Source organism: Panulirus ornatus, chromosome 41, assembly GCF_036320965.1.
Source record: "Panulirus ornatus isolate Po-2019 chromosome 41, ASM3632096v1, whole genome shotgun sequence".
In the NCBI taxonomy this organism is placed as follows: domain Eukaryota; kingdom Metazoa; phylum Arthropoda; class Malacostraca; order Decapoda; family Palinuridae; genus Panulirus; species Panulirus ornatus.
Window position 1 is genome coordinate 5192662 of NC_092264.1, and position 24462 is coordinate 5217123.

Sequence of the window (24462 nt, forward strand, 5' to 3'; positions counted from 1 at the left end):
AGGGGTTACATGTAACACAAGCTGTTAAGTGCTTATCACCTACAGAGCCAAGGAGTTGTGGAGAGATTCCATCACATTTTGAAAAACACGTTGAGAATGTATTTTGAGGAATTGTCTGTAGACTGGGATGAGGGTCTGCCTTTAGCATTGTTTGCCATTGGAGATTTATCGCACAAGTCTACAGGTTTTAGTCCATTTGAGTTAGTGTATGGACATGAAATAAGAGGTCTGTTGAGTATGTTGAAATATAGATAGATGGTTGGGGAAGAATGATTCTCCTGGATTATTGAAGTATGTATCAGATTTTAAAAGCAGATTGTGTAGAGCTAGAGAGATTGCTGCAGAAAGTTTGAAAGGGTGTCAAGAAGTTATGAAGGTATGGTATGGCAAAAAATTTAGAAGCAGAGAGTTCAAACAAGGTGATCGAGTGTTTGTATTATTGCCTCAGACATGATATCCTCTGAGAGCAAGGTTTTATGATCCCTGAGTTATTGAGAAAAGAGTGGATGATTTGAACTACATTGTGAAAACTCCAGAAAGATGCAAGCCAAGTCACATAAACATGATAAAACCTTATCATGATAGAAATTCTGCAAAGGATGACGAGGTTACAAATGTGCCTTGTGCATGTGATATGTCTGATGATGCAGATGTGGATGGAAGTGAGAATATAAAGTTGGGGAGATGTGAAGACAGATGGTTGAAAAATTAGATGTGTTAGATAATTTGAAAAATGAGATTGATCATTTAGAGACTGAGAGAAGAGATGAGATCATACAAATAATGAATGGGTTTAGGAGTTTGTTTTCTGATGTTCCTAGGAGAACTGATGTATTACTGCATAACATCGAAATTGACGATGCAACACCTATCAAGCAGCATCCTTATAAGAGTGAATCCTAAAATGAGAGAGATAATGAGAAAAGAAGTACAGTATATTCTTGACATTGATCTGATTGAAAAAAGTAAATCCTTAGAGTTCACCTTGTGTGTAGATAACTAAACCTGACAGTATGTCCTTCCAATTTTGTACTGATTTTAGAAAGGTAGATAGAATAACTAAAGCTGACTCGTATCCTATTCCCAGAGTAGATGTTTGTATTGATCAGATAGATGCTAAATTTGTAACTAAGTTAGACTTATTGAAAGGGTATTGGGAAGTACCTTTGACTGAAAGAGCAAAAGAAATTTCTGCATTTGTAACTTTGGATGGTTTGTATCAGTATAAGGTGATGCCCTTTGACATGAAAAAAAGTGGTAATACTTTCCAGAGATTTGTAAATCAAGTATTGTGTGATGTTAAAGATTGTTCTGTCTGTATAGATGATATAGTATTGTATTGAATTCAAAAACTTGGGAAGAACATTTGTATTTAGTGAGGAAAGTGTTTAATAATAGGTTGGACAAGGCAAATTTAATGGTAAACCTTGTAAAGAGTGAATTTGCTAGAGCAACAGTAGAATATCTAGGATATGTTGTTGGTCAGGGATGTGTAAAACCAATCAGTACTAGGATAGAAAGTATTGTAAAATTTTCAGCACTTACAAATAAGAAAAATTATTGAGATTTTTGGGTATGGCTGGATATTATCGTAGGTTTTGTAAGAATTTTTCAATCATTGCTTTACCATTAACCAACTTATTGTCTAAGAAAGTCATATTTTTATGGAGTGATCATTGTGATGAGGCCTTCAAGAAATTGAAACACACTTGTATGTACACCCATACTTTCTACTCTAAATTGTGATGGCCACTTAAATTGTGTATAGATGCAAGTGATTTTGGGGTTGGGGAAGTCTCAGTGCAGGAGAATGATGATATTGATTTTCCAATTTGTTATTTTGCAAAGAAGTTTCTGCCCCATCAGAAAAACTACAGCATTATTGAAAAGGAAACATTAGCCTTGATTTTAAGTTTGAATCACTTTGATGCATATTTGAGAGGAGTAGGTAGGCCGATCCAAGTGTTTACGGATCACAATCCCCTTGTATTTTTGCATCAGATTAAAAATATAAACCAACGTTTAACAAGGTGGAGTCTTTTGTTACAAGATTATTATTTGATTATTAAGCATATAAGAGGAAAGGATAATGTTATAGCTGATGTATTGTTATACCAGTTAGTCATGAGAGAGGGATGTTAGTTATCTCCCATATTTAACCCTAACTGTTATAGTTACTCATTATATTCTATTCAATTATCTTTGAGAAATTGTATAGGAACTGGAAGATGGCCAAGGTCATGTCTCTCTCTCAGGAATGGTCATAAGAGGAAGATGTGATACAAATCTGTTGGTAAATGTATAATGTAATCTGTACTTTGTCATTTCAAACCTTTATGCTATATAATTGAGGCCAGTGAATTTGCCAGAGTGATGTTAAGTAAAGTAGTATAGAGAGAGATCTATGTATCAAGATAAATTGTATTATTTATGTTGTGAGAAAGCCATGTTTATTTTGCTTTTGAATATATTTTTAGAGATTTGTATCTGTGTTTGGTATTTGACCAACTTGAAGGGAAAAGTAGATATATCATTACGGCCATCAGCTGTCAGGAGATGTTAGCCAGATTGTAAGGGAATCTGCGTCAAACCCAAATCTCTCCCCACGCTCCTCTCGCATCCCAATTCTCTCCCCACGCTCCTCTCGCATCCCAATTCTCTCCCCACGCTCCTCTCGCATCCCAATTCTCTCCCCACGCTCCTCTCGCATCCCAATTCTCTCCCCACGCTCCTCTCGCATCCCAATTCTCTCCCCACGCTCCTCTCGCATCCCAATTCTCTCCCCACGCTCCTCTCGCATCCCAATTCTCTCCCCACGCTCCTCTCGCATCCCAATTCTCTCCCCACGCTCCTCTCGCATCCCAATTCTCTCCCCACGCTCCTCTCGCATCCCAATTCTCTCCCCACGCTCCTCTCGCATCCCAATTCTCTCCCCACGCTCCTCTCGCATCCCAATTCTCTCCCCACGCTCCTCTCGCATCCCAATTCTCTCCCCACGCTCCTCTCGCATCCCAATTCTCTCCCCACGCTCCTCTCGCATCCCAATTCTCTCCCCACGCTCCTCTCGCATCCCAATTCTCTCCCCACGCTCCTCTCGCATCCCAATTCTCTCCCCACGCTCCTCTCGCATCCCAATTCTCTCCCCACGCTCCTCTCGCATCCCAATTCTCTCCCCACGCTCCTCTCGCATCCCAATTCTCTCCCCACGCTCCTCTCGCATCCCAATTCTCTCCCCACGCTCCTCTCGCATCCCAATTCTCTCCCCACGCTCCTCTCGCATCCCAATTCTCTCCCCACGCTCCTCTCGCATCCCAATTCTCTCCCCACGCTCCTCTCGCATCCCAATTCTCTCCCCACGCTCCTCTCGCATCCCAATTCTCTCCCCACGCTCCTCTCGCATCCCAATTCTCTCCCCACGCTCCTCTCGCATCCCAATTCTCTCCCCACGCTCCTCTCGCATCCCAATTCTCTCCCCACGCTCCTCTCGCATCCCAATTCTCTCCCCACGCTCCTCTCGCATCCCAATTCTCTCCCCACGCTCCTCTCGCATCCCAATTCTCTCCCCACGCTCCTCTCGCATCCCAATTCTCTCCCCACGCTCCTCTCGCATCCCAATTCTCTCCCCACGCTCCTCTCGCATCCCAATTCTCTCCCCACGCTCCTCTCGCATCCCAATTCTCTCCCCACGCTCCTCTCGCATCCCAATTCTCTCCCCACGCTCCTCTCGCATCCCAATTCTCTCCCCACGCTCCTCTCGCATCCCAATTCTCTCCCCACGCTCCTCTCGCATCCCAATTCTCTCCCCACGCTCCTCTCGCATCCCAATTCTCTCCCCACGCTCCTCTCGCATCCCAATTCTCTCCCCACGCTCCTCTCGCATCCCAATTCTCTCCCCACGCTCCTCTCGCATCCCAATTCTCTCCCCACGCTCCTCTCGCATCCCAATTCTCTCCCCACGCTCCTCTCGCATCCCAATTCTCTCCCCACGCTCCTCTCGCATCCCAATTCTCTCCCCACGCTCCTCTCGCATCCCAATTCTCTCCCCACGCTCCTCTCGCATCCCAATTCTCTCCCCACGCTCCTCTCGCATCCCAATTCTCTCCCCACGCTCCTCTCGCATCCCAATTCTCTCCCCACGCTCCTCTCGCATCCCAATTCTCTCCCCACGCTCCTCTCGCATCCCAATTCTCTCCCCACGCTCCTCTCGCATCCCAATTCTCTCCCCACGCTCCTCTCGCATCCCAATTCTCTCCCCACGCTCCTCTCGCATCCCAATTCTCTCCCCACGCTCCTCTCGCATCCCAATTCTCTCCCCACGCTCCTCTCGCATCCCAATTCTCTCCCCACGCTCCTCTCGCATCCAATTCTCTCCCCACGCTCCTCTCGCATCCCAATTCTCTCCCCACGCTCCTCTCGCATCCCAATTCTCTCCCCACGCTCCTCTCGCATCCCAATTCTCTCCCCACGCTCCTCTCGCATCCCAATTCTCTCCCCACGCTCCTCTCGCATCCCAATTCTCTCCCCACGCTCCTCTCGCATCCCAATTCTCTCCCCACGCTCCTCTCGCATCCCAATTCTCTCCCCACGCTCCTCTCGCATCCCAATTCTCTCCCCACGCTCCTCTCGCATCCCAATTCTCTCCCCACGCTCCTCTCGCATCCCAATTCTCTCCCCACGCTCCTCTCGCATCCCAATTCTCTCCCCACGCTCCTCTCGCATCCCAATTCTCTCCCCACGCTCCTCTCGCATCCCAATTCTCTCCCCACGCTCCTCTCGCATCCCAATTCTCTCCCCACGCTCCTCTCGCATCCCAATTCTCTCCCCACGCTCCTCTCGCATCCCAATTCTCTCCCCACGCTCCTCTCGCATCCCAATTCTCTCCCCACGCTCCTCTCGCATCCCAATTCTCTCCCCACGCTCCTCTCGCATCCCAATTCTCTCCCCACGCTCCTCTCGCATCCCAATTCTCTCCCCACGCTCCTCTCGCATCCCAATTCTCTCCCCACGCTCCTCTCGCATCCCAATTCTCTCCCCACGCTCCTCTCGCATCCCAATTCTCTCCCCACGCTCCTCTCGCATCCCAATTCTCTCCCCACGCTCCTCTCGCATCCCAATTCTCTCCCCACGCTCCTCTCGCATCCCAATTCTCTCCCCACGCTCCTCTCGCATCCCAATTCTCTCCCCACGCTCCTCTCGCATCCCAATTCTCTCCCCACGCTCCTCTCGCATCCCAATTCTCTCCCCACGCTCCTCTCGCATCCCAATTCTCTCCCCACGCTCCTCTCGCATCCCAATTCTCTCCCCACGCTCCTCTCGCATCCCAATTCTCTCCCCACGCTCCTCTCGCATCCCAATTCTCTCCCCACGCTCCTCTCGCATCCCAATTCTCTCCCCACGCTCCTCTCGCATCCCAATTCTCTCCCCACGCTCCTCTCGCATCCCAATTCTCTCCCCACGCTCCTCTCGCATCCCAATTCTCTCCCCACGCTCCTCTCGCATCCCAATTCTCTCCCCACGCTCCTCTCGCATCCCAATTCTCTCCCCACGCTCCTCTCGCATCCCAATTCTCTCCCCACGCTCCTCTCGCATCCCAATTCTCTCCCCACGCTCCTCTCGCATCCCAATTCTCTCCCCACGCTCCTCTCGCATCCCAATTCTCTCCCCACGCTCCTCTCGCATCCCAATTCTCTCCCCACGCTCCTCTCGCATCCCAATTCTCTCCCCACGCTCCTCTCGCATCCCAATTCTCTCCCCACGCTCCTCTCGCATCCCAATTCTCTCCCCACGCTCCTCTCGCATCCCAATTCTCTCCCCACGCTCCTCTCGCATCCCAATTCTCTCCCCACGCTCCTCTCGCATCCCAATTCTCTCCCCACGCTCCTCTCGCATCCCAATTCTCTCCCCACGCTCCTCTCGCATCCCAATTCTCTCCCCACGCTCCTCTCGCATCCCAATTCTCTCCCCACGCTCCTCTCGCATCCCAATTCTCTCCCCACGCTCCTCTCGCATCCCAATTCTCTCCCCACGCTCCTCTCGCATCCCAATTCTCTCCCCACGCTCCTCTCGCATCCCAATTCTCTCCCCACGCTCCTCTCGCATCCCAATTCTCTCCCCACGCTCCTCTCGCATCCCAATTCTCTCCCCACGCTCCTCTCGCATCCCAATTCTCTCCCCACGCTCCTCTCGCATCCCAATTCTCTCCCCACGCTCCTCTCGCATCCCAATTCTCTCCCCACGCTCCTCTCGCATCCCAATTCTCTCCCCACGCTCCTCTCGCATCCCAATTCTCTCCCCACGCTCCTCTCGCATCCCAATTCTCTCCCCACGCTCCTCTCGCATCCCAATTCTCTCCCCACGCTCCTCTCGCATCCCAATTCTCTCCCCACGCTCCTCTCGCATCCCAATTCTCTCCCCACGCTCCTCTCGCATCCCAATTCTCTCCCCACGCTCCTCTCGCATCCCAATTCTCTCCCCACGCTCCTCTCGCATCCCAATTCTCTCCCCACGCTCCTCTCGCATCCCAATTCTCTCCCCACGCTCCTCTCGCATCCCAATTCTCTCCCCACGCTCCTCTCGCATCCCAATTCTCTCCCCACGCTCCTCTCGCATCCCAATTCTCTCCCCACGCTCCTCTCGCATCCCAATTCTCTCCCCACGCTCCTCTCGCATCCCAATTCTCTCCCCACGCTCCTCTCGCATCCCAATTCTCTCCCCACGCTCCTCTCGCATCCCAATTCTCTCCCCACGCTCCTCTCGCATCCCAATTCTCTCCCCACGCTCCTCTCGCATCCCAATTCTCTCCCCACGCTCCTCTCGCATCCCAATTCTCTCCCCACGCTCCTCTCGCATCCCAATTCTCTCCCCACGCTCCTCTCGCATCCCAATTCTCTCCCCACGCTCCTCTCGCATCCCAATTCTCTCCCCACGCTCCTCTCGCATCCCAATTCTCTCCCCACGCTCCTCTCGCATCCCAATTCTCTCCCCACGCTCCTCTCGCATCCCAATTCTCTCCCCACGCTCCTCTCGCATCCCAATTCTCTCCCCACGCTCCTCTCGCATCCCAATTCTCTCCCCACGCTCCTCTCGCATCCCAATTCTCTCCCCACGCTCCTCTCGCATCCCAATTCTCTCCCCACGCTCCTCTCGCATCCCAATTCTCTCCCCACGCTCCTCTCGCATCCCAATTCTCTCCCCACGCTCCTCTCGCATCCCAATTCTCTCCCCACGCTCCTCTCGCATCCCAATTCTCTCCCCACGCTCCTCTCGCATCCCAATTCTCTCCCCACGCTCCTCTCGCATCCCAATTCTCTCCCCACGCTCCTCTCGCATCCCAATTCTCTCCCCACGCTCCTCTCGCATCCCAATTCTCTCCCCACGCTCCTCTCGCATCCCAATTCTCTCCCCACGCTCCTCTCGCATCCCAATTCTCTCCCCACGCTCCTCTCGCATCCCAATTCTCTCCCCACGCTCCTCTCGCATCCCAATTCTCTCCCCACGCTCCTCTCGCATCCAATTCTCTCCCCACGCTCCTCTCGCATCCCAATTCTCTCCCCACGCCCCTCCCCTCTCCCCAGACCTCGCCTGACACCCGGCACACCTTCGACCCCCTGCCAACCTCTGCCTTCGTCGCACATCTCCGGGAGCGAAGCCATCACTCTACTGTGGAAAAACTGGGTTACTGAGGCTGTGTTTAGCTCAGATTGTTTGTGGCGGCGGTGGAGGAGGACAAGGAAGAGGAGGAGGAGGAGGGAGGAGGTGATGTGGATGGGTGCTATGTGGTTTGGAGGTTCTTTGTGACTAAGGTTCTTGAGGTACTGTGTCTTGGGTTGTGACATGGAGGTTGTTAGTGAGTGAGGTTTGAGGTGGTGTGACTAGGTGGGTTGTGTGGTTTGGAGGTTGTTAGTGTTTGAGGTGATGTGGATGGGTGCTATGTGGTTTGGAGGTTGTTAGCGATTGAGGTTTGAGGTGATCTGGCCGTGGCTCTTCCACTGCCATCGTCCCGCTGCTCATATCTAGCGTCACTGTTTCTTTTGCTACTTTTTCACTGCTTCTGACATACACGAGTGTGCCTCATTTGCTCTTAGGAATATTATAGTTACTACTAGTAGTTGTAGTAGTAGTTGTAACAACACAGGGAGAAGCTCCAAGGGTAGAACAGAGGCTATGATATCCTGGGATGGCCAGAGGGAACTCATAAGATCTAATATTCTAGGTAGAACAGAGGCGTATATCCCCCGGGGTCGGCCTTAGGGAATGATTCTAAGGTCTACCATCCAAGGATAGAACAGAGGCCTGTATCCCGGGGTCGGCCATAGGGAATGATTCTAAGGTCTACCATCCAAGGATAGAACAGAGGCCTGTATCCCGGGGTCGGCCTTAGGGAATGATTCTAAGGTCTACCATCCAAGGGTAGAACAGAGGCCTGTATCCCGGGGTCGGCCTTAGGGAAATAATTCCAAGGTCTACCATCCAAGGGTAGAACAAAGGCCAACATCTAAGAGCGGCCGTGGGAAGGCCTCAAGCCACAACAGGGTAACACAGTATTGGTGTGGGAGGGTATTGGCGGTGCCTCAGACCCATAAAAATATATATATATGAAAAGAAGAAAGAAAAAATGTCCTCTCCTCTTGTAGTGTCGTGGGAAATAGATTTTGTCATCACAATCGAAAGCTGAACATCTTTAATTAAAGCTTAGCAGAGAAGCTACTCTCACACTTAAAGGGGTAAGATATGTATAGAGTTTACGGTAGTATGGATGGAATACGATACCTTAACAATGATGGTAGTAAAGATAACATTGTGCGAGGCTAGAGGGAGTGACTTTGTGCACTTCATGAGAGTTCCATGTTCCAGGCAAAACCTTAAGACTTTATAAACCCTTGTTCAGGACTTCTTGCTTGGGGGCGAGGAGAAGGAGGAGAAAGTTGGTGGAGGCAGAGCTTGGGTGGTAAGGTGTGTGTGGGTGAGGGTGAGTGAGGCTCGGGGAGAGAACAAGGTGATAAAACGGGAGAGAGAGAGAGAGAGAGAGAGAGAGAGAGAGAGAGAGAGAGAGAGAGAGAGAGAGAGAGAGTTAACCTTGGTGTTGGAGTGATCAAAGCACTTGATCAATAATTTTGACAAGATTCATCCGCACCTCATTGATGACTCAGATGAAATGTAATGGACCTGCCTATTATGACGTCTTACCCCCATCACCTTCCTCCTCCTCCTCCTCCTCCATTTAATGCCTTAAAACTCCACCTCCCGGCCACCATGAAAGCACGTAAAACAAAACTTGACTGCCTTTGACAAGGTTATCTTTTAAGAGGACAGTATATGGGAAAGCCAGATAAAGGAAAGACGTGACTATCTGTGATAAGGTTATCTTTTAAGAGGACGTATATGGGAAAGGCAGATAAGACCTGAGCATCTATAATATGGTTATCTGCTGGAGGACAGTATATGGGAAAGCCAGATAACAGAGGACCTGATGATGGTGTATGACCAGATTGTTTACTGAAGATCGGTACTTGGTACACCAGGTGTTAGAGGACTTGGTGTTCCATGACGAGGTTATCTACAGATAACAGAGGACCTGATGGTCACTGAAGGGGGGGGTTATCTTCTGGACGACAATGCATTGGAAACCCAACATGTGGGAGGTTGTAGATAGCAGTACAAGGAAGGATTGTAACACAGCATTACATGGTAGGATGGAGAGAGCAGGTACGTGTGTGGGTGAAGGTGTGGTAGGATGGCTGAGGAAAATGAGTAATGCTAGTGATACGTGAGAGAATATGAGGAATGACGTAGGCCAGACTTAAATGATGAATCTCCCTTCGTGAAAAAAAAATGAGTATTGTAGTTTGTGTGTATGTGTGTGTGTGTGTGTGTGTGTGATGGTGATATGCATATGAGGGCATGTATATGTAAATATGTGCAAATGCAAGTAAATACGGATGAGCTTAAATGTAGGACTGTATGTATATGTGTATAGATTAGGATACTCATGTATGCACGTATACCTAAGTGTCTGTATGTATGTATGTATACCTAAGTATATGAGAGCCGGGTTCAGTACATGATGGGAGTGAGAGTGTGGATGGGAATAATTGAGGATCCAGTTTGTGTGTCTTTGTGTGTGTGTTTAAGGGGGGGGGGGTTGGACCTAATCAGCCATAATACTGAACAGTCGGGATGACCACCACAGTCTCCCCCCCCCCCCCCTCCCCCCAACACTTGACAATTATTACCACGACCAAACACTACTGCCCTTCCCTCTCCTCCACCATCCCGCCCACATCACCCCCCTCCCGCGTTCCCACTAACGACCATAATTAACCCTCCCCCCCACACACCCACACCCCCACATGCATTAATTACCATGACCATCATAATGAGTGTGATTACCATAATTACCCTCCAGCTACGTGGCCGACGGTACGATAGTTGAACACGACGGTACGACCCCCTCCGTCTACGAGGGTACGACACTCGATCTACGACGGTACGACATTCAGTCTACGACGGTGCGACACTCAGTCTACGACGGTACGACACTCGGTCTACGACGGTACAATCCTCCTTTTACGACGGTACGACCCCTCGGTCTATGACGGTACGACCTCTTCGCCTACGACGGTACGACCTTACTGTAGGCAACTGATGACTGCGACACTAATTGCATAGGATTTGCGAAGCTCATTATCGTGTCCACGTTGATAAGGTTACTTTTGGCATTGACCACCACACTCCTCTCCCCAGTTCTCTCCCCACGCCCCTCCCGCATCGCTGTTTTCTCCCCGCGCCTCTCCCGCATCCCAATTCTCTCCCCACGCTCCTCTCGCATCCCAATTCTCTCCCCACGCCCCTCCCCTCTCCCCAGACCTCGCCTGACACCCGGCACACTTCGTACCCAGGCCAACTCTGCATTCGTCGCACATCTCCGGGAGCGAAGCCATCACTCTACTGTGGAAAAACTGGGTTACTGAGGCTGTGTTTAGCTCAGATTGTTTGTGGCGGCGGTGGTGGAGGACAAGGAGGAGGAGGAGGTTTGAGGTGATGTGGATGGGTGCTATGTGGTTTGGAGGTTCTTTGTGACTAAGGTTCTTGAGGTACTGTGTCTTGGGTTGTGACATGGAGGTTGTTAGTGAGTGAGGTTTGAGGTGGTGTGACTAGGTGGGTTGTGTGGTTTGGAGGTTGTTAGTGTTTGAGGTGATGTGACTGGGTGGTCGTATGGTTTGAAGGTTGTTAGTGATTGAGGTTTAAGGTGATCTGGCCGTGGCTCTTCCACTGCCATCGTCCCGCTGCTCATATCTAGCGTCACTGTTTCTTTTGCTACTTTTTCACTGCTTCTGACATACACGAGTGTGCCTCATTTGCTCTTAGGAATATTATAGTTACTACTAGTAGTTGTAGTAGTAGTTGTAACAACACAGGGAGAAGCTCCAAGGGTAGAACAGAGGCTATGATATCCTGGGATGGCCAGAGGGAACTCATAAGATCTAATATTCTAAGGGTAGAACAGAGGCGTATATCCCCCGGGGTCGGCCTTAGGGAATGATTCTAAGGTCTACCATCCAAGGGTAGAACAGAGGCCTGTATCCCGGGGTCGGCCTTAGGGAATCTACCATCCAAGGGTAGAACAGAGGCCTGTATCCCGGGGTCGGCCTTAGGGAAATAATTCCAAGGTCTACCATCCAAGGGTAGAACAAAGGCCAACATCTAAGGGCGGCCGTGGGAAGGCCTCAAGCCACAACAGGGTAACACAGTATTGGTGTGGGAGGGTATTGGCGGTGCCTCAGACCCCCACCAGAGCCATCTGTCACCATTGCCAGGAACTCCAGTTGGACAGCACCAGCTGCGGTTTGTATACTGATGCTTCCACTCTCACTCACTCACTCACTCACTCACTCACTCTCACTCTACACTCGTTCACTCATTACAAAAGGTTGATAGATTTTTTTTTTTCCACATTAGTTAGTTCTCTGTTAGTGCTTTTCCCTTCTGTATACTTTTTCTCCTCATTTGCCTGACCTAAGTTGGTTGATGGTGAGGATTTCGCACCACACCACCGGGAATTTCTTTTGTACATTTCGACTTCGTAGGAGTTGTCAGGTGTTTTTGTGTTCCGTCTGGTGATTCCAGGCTGTGAACTGCACTGGTGGACTTCAGGCGTGTGGCCATCTATGTCTGTGCACCCTCAAGGTTGCCACAGTCCTCGTCTATATATTTATATATATTTCTTTCTTTTCTTTCAAACTATTCGCCATTTCCGGCGTTAGCGAGGTAGCGTTAAGAACAGAGAACTGGGCCTTTGAGGGAATATCCTCACCTGGCGCCCTTCTCCGTTCCTTCTTTTGGAAAATTAAAAAAAAAATAATGAGAGGGGAGGATTTCCAGCCACCCGCTCCCACCCCTTTTAGTCGCCTTCTACGACACGCAGGGAATACGTGGGAAGTATTCTTTCTCCCCTATCCCCAGGGATAATATATATATATATATATATATATATATATATATATATATATATATATATATATATATATATATATATATATAGTATCAGGCTTTCCAACACCTCAGCTTCCATCGCGTCCTCCGACGTGTGTGATGTTTGCATCTTAGCGGCTTTTGCTGGAACTGCGCCTCGCTCATTAGTTTAATGTGCACTCTGCTGGATTCTGGAAAGACTTCTTCTTTTTTTTTTTTTTTTACCTTTCTTTTTTAGGATAACATGAATTACGAAGTTCCGTAATGGCTTCAAGAGGTTTTTGTGGGGCTGGAAGCAGTTAAGAGACAAGACGAGTGAATGTGTGGCGGGGTCGTAATGGTTGGTTGTGTGTGTGTGTAGTTCCAGTACCTGCCTTTGCTCTGGTGGACGACCAGAAAAAAATAAATCGTTTCCCCATTTGTCTAGGAACAAACTGTTTACTGGGAATTCACTCTTCGGATGTTGAGGATTATTTTACTAATTGGTTACACGAGTAAAGTTTGCTTCCATATTTGTTGAGCTTAGCACGAGGATTATCTTCTTACATTTTATTGCAAATGATGAAATTGAATGTGTTGCAAAATTCTGTTTAAAGAAATACTAGGCTGAGAGGTTCTCTCCTGCGGATGTTGTGTAAGGGTGTGTTGTTATTTTAGGGGAGTGTTAAGGTCTGATTTAAGGGCTGTTCCGTGAAGATCATGACCCCCAATTAGTCTCCGCTGTCTTGTGTCTTGTGTGATGTACGTAGAGATGATTTGGAGTGAGGTAAGATAGCGGGAACGTTTTCTTCCTAAACACTTCACATTGTAAGTGTGATAATATCAGTTCCTGGTCTTCGTTTGATGCACATATTCACAGCTTTTCCGAATCTCTCATAGCAGAACCTCTTTTCTAAACTACACTTTGACATAGGTTTATACATTTACCTCGAGTGAATGACCCATTTTATCACCTGACTTTACCCGAACTGGTGAGACGAGAGCCGATACCCAACCCACCACCCCTTGCACTCAACTCGACCTCACTAAATCTGACTTAACCTCACGACTGACTGACTCAGCTACCTCGATCCTTCATCATTCAAGCAAACCACGGGCCACTGGAACGGACCACCCCTGGTCCTTCTCTTGCGCACGTAGGGGGGTGGTCAGTGGGCGTCGGCAGCGGACCCTGCCTGCGATTTACGAACGATCCGGAACATATGATTTGCCGATCCAGCGATGAAACTAATGGCGTATAAAAGTTCCCAGCGGATTATGGGAATTAGCGAGTGTTGATCCGAAATTGCTCGAGCAGAGAAGGGCCTCCCTCGAGGGCGACGCGGAGAAATTGTGAAGGACTGTGGCGTGGATTCCCCCACAAGAGAGAGTCATTATAACAGCCTTTGATCCTGATGGGACAAGATGTGCTTACGGTTATCTTTTGAGGGTAAGAATGACGTTCGTCATTTGTTTTTTGTTTTTTGTGTGTGCTTTTTTTCCCCTTATGGAGGAAATGCGTGTTTCTTAGGCTATCTTTTGGTGGTAAAAATGACGCATTTTTTTCTGGGGGGAGGAGGAGGAGGAGGAAGGACGAAGTGTGTGTGTGTGTGTGTTTAATCTGGTCATCTTTGAAGGAACGACTTCTTCAGTTGTGTATTTTTCTTAGCGTCGTCTAAAGACAGAGTTAAATCAATTTTTTTTAGGAAGAATTTGTTGTAGATTAACTTACAGAGGAGGAGGGAAGGGAAGCGTATTGGTGAATTTCTCAGGCGAAGTGAAGTGTTGCTTAACGACCCACAGGAGGTGGAAACGATCGATATCTAACTAAAGATGCACACCTCTCCTTGATGTTCCATAGAGAGAGTAGAATTATGTCAGCATTTCAAGTGAAGGAAGCCTGCATATATATATATATATATATATATATATATATATATATATATATATATATATATATATATATATATATATATATATTTCTTTTTTCATACTACTCGCCATTTCCCGCGATAGCGAGGTAGCGTTAAGAACAGAGGACTGGGCCTTTGAGGGAATATCCTCACCTGGCCCCCCTCTATGTTCCTTCTTTTGAAAAAAAAAAAAAAAAAAAAAGAAAACGAGAGGGGAGGACTTCCAGCCCCCCGGCTCCCTTCCCTTTTAGTCGCCTTCTACGACACGCAGGGAATACGTGGGAAGTATTCTTTCTCCCCTATCCCCAGGGATTATATATATATATATATATATATATATATATATATATATATATATATATATATATATATATATATATATGAGCTTATATGTTTAGGAGTAAAGTACAATGTAGCAAAGATTCAGATCTCAACATCTTGTCGTTTGGTAATGGAAATCCGTTTTTCTTATCAACCAGTGGAAGACTGGTGTTTGTGGCCCTGTTAGAACAGAGGAAGGGTTTTTCTTAATCGCTTCTGGGAGAGGCTATTGTGCTTAACGTTCGTCTTCTCGTGGCAAGAATGTTTTAAATTGTTGGAAGAAGAAAGATCTCTGTGTTTAGCTTTAGTGGGGGGGAAATGGAGTTTGATCTTAGGTTTTTTCCACAGGATGAAAGTCAGCTTTCAGTTACCAGTGGGAGAAGAACTTGCGTTTTTGTCTTAGAAAAAAAAAATCGTATATTGACCTTCTGTAAGCGAATGTAGACACAAGTCATCTACCATGTGGTAGATACCTACACTGAGGGTGTGTAAGTGTGAGGGGCGTCTGTATAGACGGGTGGTGGGACAGAAGTGGACAGAAGACATGTTGAAAGACCACTCATCTCTGCTCGAGTGGCACCTTACGGGAGATTTGATTCTAAAAAAAGATTGACCTCCACATAGCGACGGAGTCGATGATAGACAGAAGGTCTGAATTGAAGTATGTTTTAAGTTCCTCTTGGATGACACGTTGATCACAGGCGTTTTGTAGATGGAAGATCATTAATACATTGATAGGTTATTGATCAGCCGAGCGCTTGGACCTTTCTATACCTCGTCGTAAACGCAAATACGAACGTACTAAAGTATTTTCTGAACTAGAAAACATCGACCAAAAAAACCAATGGAAACCAAATATACACAAAGTATTTGTATGAAAAATTTTGGGGGGTTATCGTAATCCAAAAATATCTCAGTCAGTATTTGGACAATGTTTCTGTTATATTGACATACTTCAGCCATATGGCTACCCAGCCTGCTATGATATGTGTGGGGCAAGTTACGAAAAGATTAATATTGTTTACCAAATATGTCCGAGCTTTGGAATAGACCTTGATGTCACAGACATACGTCACGGGCCGCGCCCTTGTCACAGGTCACTGGTCAGGGCATTACTGAAGGTCACTGGCGTTGCTACAGGTCAGAAATCACGCGATTTTTCATCCCTGGATCAGGCTCGGGAGCACGGCTCGCCAGCCCCCGCCCCACCACCTCACTGAGCAGTGTTTGCGAAAGACTGGCTCGCTCCCAGAGGTCAAGTGCCATGACCTCCTTCAGTATTCCAGTGGTGACCGAACTTTTATGGTGTTTTCCCCCCCCCCCCACGTGTGGGGGGAGGGAGGTTGGGGGTTGCACAGAGGTCATGCGTCACCGATATGTCGTTTTCTTCTGTTGAGGCACAGACCCACACATCTGCTTCTCTCTGTTGGAGGGGGGTCACTTACACACACACACACACACTCACACACATACACACACACACACACACACACACACACACACACACACACACACACACACACACACACACACACACACACACACACACACACACACACACACACACACACACACACACACAGCCTAAATTCAATAAACCGCTGGTTGTTGTCGTTATTATTATTATTATTATTATTAGTAGTAGTAGTAGTGTTAGTAGTAGTACTTGCACAAACGTGATGTATCAAAATACAATTTCCTAAATGTTTTGGAACGACTGGCACTGCGAAACAAGAGACAGTCACGTGTGTAAGGGAGACAGATCATGTCTGATAATGACAATATGAAGGGAAGATACAACGAGGTTATTTTTTTTCAAATGCCAGACCAAGATGGGACGAAAGACGTATTTACCAGATATATGATGATATAAATCACGTCATTGCTATTGAGCTCGTGTGTTGAACCACGTTTTCGTTGTGGAGGGAACCCGCGTTCACCTTTCTTTTTATCATCAGTAATTCCAGATGTGAGTTTGAACTCATCAGAACATTTAATGAAGAAAAGGAAAAATTGATTTTCAGTTACCTCAGAAATTTTGAGACGATTATTCGTGGTGAAAAATTATTGGTTTTTTGATTGTTGAATGTAATTTAGACCCTGGGAGTTTGCCTAGAAACCATGAAATCATGGAACTGTAGATGGAAGCAGTAAGACTATACCTGGAAACCATGGAAGTGTGACTGGAAACCCTGGAACCAAATCTGGAAACCACGGAACTCTAGCTGGAAACCTTGTACTCTGCACCTGGAAACCAATTTGAAAATAATTTGGAATTATCTATTATTTAGTTTGAAAACATAGAAAACGGGAGAAAGATAACAAAACTACGAACACGTTTTCTTGATTAAGAAAAACGGGAACACCCATGGAAATGAAGGTCTCCGAGAATCTACAAGGGAAAAACAGAGTAAATAAGATACAGAAAATGTGGATGAAAATCTCACAAGATCTGATAAGAAGATAAGGAAGAAGTGGGGAAGAAAGGAAGCTAAAGGAAGAAGAGGAGAGGAGGAGGAGAAGGTGGTGGAAGAAGAAGAAAGAGGAGGAGGAAGAGGATCGTATAGATGGTCTTCAGACGAGGGGAGGCACAGGCCCCTTGCTCGCTCGCCGAGCAGTTTTACTGGAGGGGGGGGGGAGGGGGGTCAGAAATGGTCGCCGGCTGCATCTTCCACACGCCCGGGATAGGTCAGAGGTCAAGGACGAGACATGCCGCGCGCGCAGACTCGCCACAGAGGATTCCCGGGCCAAAGAATCGACAGGAGGTAGTAGTAGTAGTTGTAGTAGTGGTAGTAGTAGTTGTAGTAGTGGTGGTGGTAGTAGTAGTTGTAGTTGTTGTAGTAGTGGTAGTATTGGTAGTTGAAGTTGTATTTGTAGTTATTAAGTAGGAAAATTTATACTTGTTAGTAGTTAGGAAAAGGACGGAGTGGTAGTAGTAGTAGTAGTAGTGGTAATGGTGGTGGTAATAGTATTAGTGGCATTAGTATTAATAGTGGTGGCAAGAGTAGTAGCAGCAGTAGTTCTTGTAGCATTATTATTAGTAGTAGAGTAGCAGCAGTAGTCCTTATAGCATTATTATTATTAGTAGAGTAGTAGTAGTAGTAGTAGTAGTAGTAGCTGTAGTAGCACTTTAATCACAGCTGGCAGTGTATAACAGTGACATGTACAACATAGGTCGTGATAGAGCAGTGAAATCATCATCCGAGTCATTGGCCATGATAATGAGACTTGTAACGGTGATAATTATATATATCTTTCTTTCTTTCAAACTGTTCGCCATTTCCCGCGTTAGCAAGGTAGCGTTAAGAACAGACGACTAGGCCTCTGAGGGAATATCCTCACCTGGCCCCCTTCTCTGTTCCTTCTTTTGGAAAATTAAAAAAAACAAAAACAAGAGGGGAGGATTTCCAGCCCCCCGCTCCCTCCCCTTTTAGTCGCCTTCTACGACACGCAGGGAATATATATATATATATATATATATATATATATATATATATATATATATATATATATATATATATATATATATATATATATATGGCTTTTCAGACGCACTGGGTGTTTATCCTGTCACTCTTTATAACAACATCACAAAGACTGTGTCTTTGATGAACAGGCAGAAGCGCATCTTTCGCTGCGTTCCTTCAGTACGCCTCTACTTTCAAAACAAAAAAAATGAGGAAACCATTATTTTATGATATATTTTCCCATTGGATTATTATGCTATTAAGACCAGTTGCTACTGCTAGCTTGGCGTAGTCTGATTCATTGTTTGATATGAAGAAAAACGTGAGGATATTAAACCAGTCTCTCTCTCTCTCTCTCTCTCTCTCTCTCTCTCTCTCTCTCTCTCTCTCTCTCTCTCTCTCTCTCTCTCTCTCTCTCTCTATGTAAGTCCTCTTGCCCTGCCCTAACCCACACTCCACGTCCCTCCCGACTCCATTCCTGGCCTCTTCCTTCCATAACTCCCTGCCAACTCGAGCCCCCCACACCCTCCCTTATCCTTTCCACCTCTCCTCCCTTCTCCCAGCATAGCCCTTCTCTCCCACCTACAACCTCTGCTCGTACATAGATTTTATCCCTTTCAGTAAATCCTAATTGATATCTTGGGCCGAGACTTTATTGGGTAAAAACATTTCTTCGTAAAGAATCGCGTAATGTCAGTAGCGGTTCCTTATATAAGCCTTCCTGCCTTTCGTAGGGGACCTATGGTTTCGAGGTGGATGATGTGGGGAGGAGGGGAAAAATATATAAAAGACTTATTGACCTCTTCTGATCCTGTGGAATAACCAGGAGGGTTTGTGTGGATGGGGAGACCTTGAAAATGACCTTAGGGAGAACAAGAAGAAACCTTTTGGAAAGTATGTAAACACAAGGGGTAGAATCCCACTGATCTACGTGTAGAAAGCACCTTAGTGGTATAGTCAAAGTAGGGTTCATGGATCTGGGAACGCTTAGTGAGCCTCACTTGTGGTGTGGTGATATGTACGCGTAAGATGAAGCCAGACGTTGCCAGAACCACATCATCAATCGGCAACACAGATATTGTTCGCTTGGATTTCAGAAGTGGGAGACAATGGCGAAATTTCGACGGAATACCAAACCCAGATTTTATCTTCCTTTTCACCTTTCGGGGTCTTAACACACACACACACACACACACACACACACACACACACACACACACACACACACCGTTTTCTGAACCTTCCTTTAAGCCATGCACAGGTTCTTGGTCAGGTGAGATCACTACATGATCACGCACCAGTTCAGACGAGGTCGTCATGGATGACAAGACCTCGGGAGGTCAAGACGAAGTCTGAGGTCATGCCGTGGCAGGCGAGTCGTGTCAGTGGTGAGCGTGACGAGGTTACCCCCCCCCCCATACACGAGGTCATCACGAGCCTGACGATGTGCCCCCCCGGCGTGTCAGGTCAGGTCATCACGGGGGCGACAAAAGGAGCGGGATAGATGGCGCTCTTGTCGGATGTCGGAAGTGTTAACGACGCGGTCAGCTGGAGGTGGGGTCGGAGAGCCACCACTTCATAGTTTCCTCATTATGTCACTGCCACTTCCCCCACCCGCCATATATCAGTCCCTGTCGTCTCCACGATGGTGGGCCAAGTTATCATGCCTTCAGGGGTCCTTCCAGACGACCCTGATGATGGGGGCCAAGTTATCATGCCTTCAGGGATCCTTCCAGACGACCCTGATGATGGGGGTCAAGTTATCATACCTTCAGGGATCCTTCCAGACGACCCTGATGATGGGGGTCAAGTTATCATACCTTCAGGGATCCTTCCAGACGACCCTGATGATGGGGGCCAAGTTATCATGCCTTCAGGGGTCCTTCCAGACGACCCTGATGATGGGGGTCAAGTTATCATACCTTCAGGGATCCTTCCAGACGACCCTGATGATGGGGGTCAAGTTATCATACCTTCAGGGATCCTTCCAGACGACCCTGATGATGGGAGCCAAGTTATCATGCCTTCAGGGGTCCTTCCAGACGACCCTGATGATGGGAGCCAAGTTATCATGCCTTCAGGGGTCCTTCCAGACGACCCTGATGATGGGAGCCAAGTTATCATGCCTTCAGGGGTCCTTCCAGACGACCCTGATGATGGGGGCCAAGTTATCATGCCTTCAGGGGTCCTTCCAGACGACCCTGATGATGGGGGCCAAGTTATCATGTCTTCAGGGGTCCTTCCAGACGACCCTGATGATGGGGGCCAAGTTATCATACCTTCGGGGTTCCTTCCAGACGACCCTCATGATGGGGCCAAGTTATCATACCTTCGGGGATCCTTCCAGACGACCCTGATGATGGAGCCAAAGTTATCATACCTTCAGGGGTCCTTCCAGACGACCCTGATGATGGAGCCAAAGTTATCATACCTTCGGGGGTCCTTCCAGACGACCCTGATGATGGAGCCAAAGTTATCATACCTTCGGGGTTCCTTCCAGACGACCCCTCATGATGGGGCCAAGTTATCATACCTTCGGCGGGCCTTCCAGACGACCCTCATTTGAGGAATCTGTTTGTGTTTCCTTCTTCGTTTTTCACTGCTGTTGCTCGTGTAGTCTCACTGTTGGTCTTGTTCCTAGACCAGCTCTTGACCAGTGCTCAGTATCTGCTTGAGCATCGTTTTAAAACGAACCTGTTATATATATGAACGTGGATAGAGACACAGAGTTATATAGATAGACAGACGTCGATGGATATATATATATATATATATATATATATATATATATATATATATATATATATATATATATATATATGTATATATATGTATGTATGTATGTATTCCTGTAAGTCCACGGGGAAAATGAAACACGATAAGTGCCCAAGTGCACTTTCGTGTAATAATCACATCATCAGGGGATATATATTCAGTCTGTGATGATTGCGGGCTTCACTTTGCTAGAGGCAGCGTAGCAGCCGTGCTGAACCATTCGTATGTTTATGTTAAGTCCGAGATTAACCGAGCGAGGTTATACGTGTACATCAACAGAGGTAATGTTAAATTTAACTCTTCCTGGGGAGCTAGTGAATGGCAGCCAGGGTCGACCATGATGTTAATTGTCGGGGGAAACAGTTCTGCCCTCTGTCGGCGACTTCATCTCTCCGTCGGAAGCTTCCGCTGTAACGTGTAGCACTACCGGGTCTCTCCTTCACACACACACACACACACACACACCCTACCGTATTTTGCCGGTGAGGCACCGACGCTGACCGTCCGTCCCGTATATACACCCCGCCACCCACCCCGCCCATTAAAGTGAATGTATAGACTCCCTTCTCTTCTCCCCTGCCCCATTCGTGCGTGCCTTCCTACCCTCCCTCACCCGGTCTGCTGGGTGAGGGAGGGAGCAGCAGCCGGTAGCAGCGTCCAGGAAGTAGATGCATCATAACTTTTGTCTTTCTGAACAAAGAAACCGCTTGGAGAAGCCACTACGGTAGCTCTCGCCGTTTCCCGCGCTGGCGAGGTAGCGCCAGGAGCGGACGAAAGGAAAGGGGCCCGGCCGGATTCGCTCACATCCATTTCTCCAGTTGTCATTTGTAATGCACCGAAACCACAGCTCCCCTCCCTGCCTACAACCAGGCCCACAGACCTTCTCATGGTTTACCCTGGCCGCTTCACATTCGTGAATCAGTCGATATATATATATATATATATATATATATATATATATATATATATATATATATATATATATATATATATATATGTAATGTATATATAATGTATATATATATTCACGGTTCCAGGAATCAGCTCGTGTGCCTCAGATTCCTTTGTTCTACTTTTTTTTTTACCGGAAAGCTGCTGGCATATATATATATTTTTTTCACTCTGCTTTTTATTTTTTTTAAATGTTTTTGTTGGTTTGTATTATCCAAAGACCCAGCCCGGCGAGGCCTGTGTGGAGAATCGTGATGTCTATGCAAATTGTTATTCTTGTGTTATCACCGCTAGTTTCCGGCAGGTTTTTTTTTTTAATTGCTTCAGAAGCGTTCCATTTGCGATTACGCTGTTACCTCGTATGATGGCGGAGGATGAGTGAGTGAGTGAGGCAGTGTGAGTAAAGAAACGTTAGAGTATGAGTGAGAGTGAGTAAGAGGAAGTTGAGTGTATTATTGCAAGAGTAAGGAAGTCTGTGTGTGTGTGTGTGTGTGTGTGTGTGTGTATGTGTGTGTGTGTGTGTGGGTGAATGAATGAATGAAAGACAGACTTTGATGGATCGTAGTTAATGCGTGTATAGAACAGATAGACAGACACGCAGACGTAGACAGACAGGCAGATAAGAGAAGGGAAGGACCTAGACAAGCAGGTCAGGTGGACACAACAGAAGCATGTTCTGTTCCGGGACATAAAGAAGAAATGGCTCAGCTCTTTAAATATAAACGCGATCCAAAACGATTTTATTTTTTTTTTATCATCCTGTCATGAATATTGATACCAATGACGTTTTATTATAGAAAAAGAGCCACCGGATGGTCAATGATATGTCCATTTGGTTGGCAATTTACTCCCAAAACCTACCTTTGATGTTGTGACACGATGGGAAGCGTGTTTAAATGTTTGTGAAATTAGTTCTTGGACATGATGGGCTTGTGTGAGTTAGCCAATCAGAGGCATCAGACTGTATGTTGTCATTGACTTCTGTATGAAAGTATTTGGTGTTCCATAGAAGGAGTTTTGATGACTGTAGTATATATATGATATGTTCGTGCCATAGTATGTGTGCTCTGACAGCCACGAAGAGAGAGACAGACGCACGAATGGAGACGGAGTGAGGCATAGGTATGTTGGTGGGAAAGATAAAGGAATGTGTAGGTTGGGTTTATATGTAGAGGTAGAACGCGTAGATTTGAGATTGAGTAACGTGTAAGAGTGGCAAATGGACGTGTAAGAGGTTCTTACGTGTATGTAAGAGTGTAGGGGAGAAGGAGACGCGTGCAGGCGAGGGAGGGAAAAAAGAGTGTAGGGGAGAAGGAGACGCGTGCAGGCGAGGGAGGGAAAAAAGAAAAATATAATCGTGGAATCATAATGTCTTGGTTCCGGTGTAGGACCAGCGGGAGGAGAGGTCCCAAGGACATCAGAGCGCCCTCCCAGGGGAGGAAGGAGAGGCGACAGCTAATCCCTGAGGATGATAGAGAATGTATCGGGGCCTGCAGGGGGTTACCTCAGACCTATGTATCTCTCCGTCTGTCTGTGTGAGTGTGTGACATCTCATCCTGTAATGGCAACAGGATTTATACGGGCATTAAAGGATGAGATTATCGATCAAAAGCTGAATGTAAATAACAACATAGTTGTTGCACTGACCGTGAGATATGATATAGTCATGGCCCATCCATGAGAGGATGGACGAAGGAAAACCAGAATGGAAGATGGGTATGGAAAATGGTAAAGGTAGAAAAAGACTCGAGCTGGTAGAAATATATATATATATATAAAAAGAAAAAAGGTTCGAGAGTGTGGGAAGGCGAGGTTGTTGCCTCAGCGGAGACAGGAGCCATGGAGGTGCGATCACTTACTATGGTTATGTAAGGCTACAGTGTTTGCCAAGGGGGGAGCGGGGTAACGAGGAAGGAGGCACCAGTAACAGTAAAGTACAATGAACGTTATATCAGGAAAGATGGAGAAAACGGCGGGGGTTGTAAAGTACAGAGAATGGGAAGTGATTGGCGAGAGGAGCGTCCAGTGTCCGTGTGTATACATTTTCAGTAGTTCTCACCCATACCCCCAAGGGCCCCTGACCGGGTCGGTCACTCTGGGTCTTATGTATTGATGTGGATTTCATTTCTCCAAACAGTTTCTGGAACGCTTTTAGGAAAACGTTCAAAAAGATGGATGCCCAGTGAGACAAAAAGGATGTATGTAATAATAGTATTAACAAAATAAGATTATTTCTCTTGGTTGCATCACCGCTGGAGTGAAGATATTTGCATGGAGCGTCATCCGGACCACTGAGGGTAATCCAGCGCGTGAAGACTTTCGTAAGGAGACGTTTGTCATGCCCTTACGTTTGTGTGTTCGCTGATAAAACCATGAGCCAGTGTGTGTGTGCGTGTGTGTGGTAGTGTAGTGTTAGCCATGATGCGTGTGCCAGGCTGAGTCATGTGAGGCGACTGGGCAAAAGGTCTGGTGAAATACGAGCGAGTAGCATGACATTATGAAAGGCTAATGTCACTCATTTGTGTAAAAGGTAAGGACGTGTGATGGCTGGAAGAGGAGGGGGGTGCTCTGCTGGGGGTGTGGGG

General features: G+C 47.2%; 1 protein-coding gene across 7 annotated transcripts in view; it reads left to right on the forward strand.

Moving 5' to 3' along the window:
• Positions 1-24462, forward strand: part of LOC139761635 (innexin shaking-B-like) — a 637836-nt gene that overhangs the window by 375709 nt on the left and 237665 nt on the right. The gene's annotated exons all lie outside the window — the stretch shown is intronic.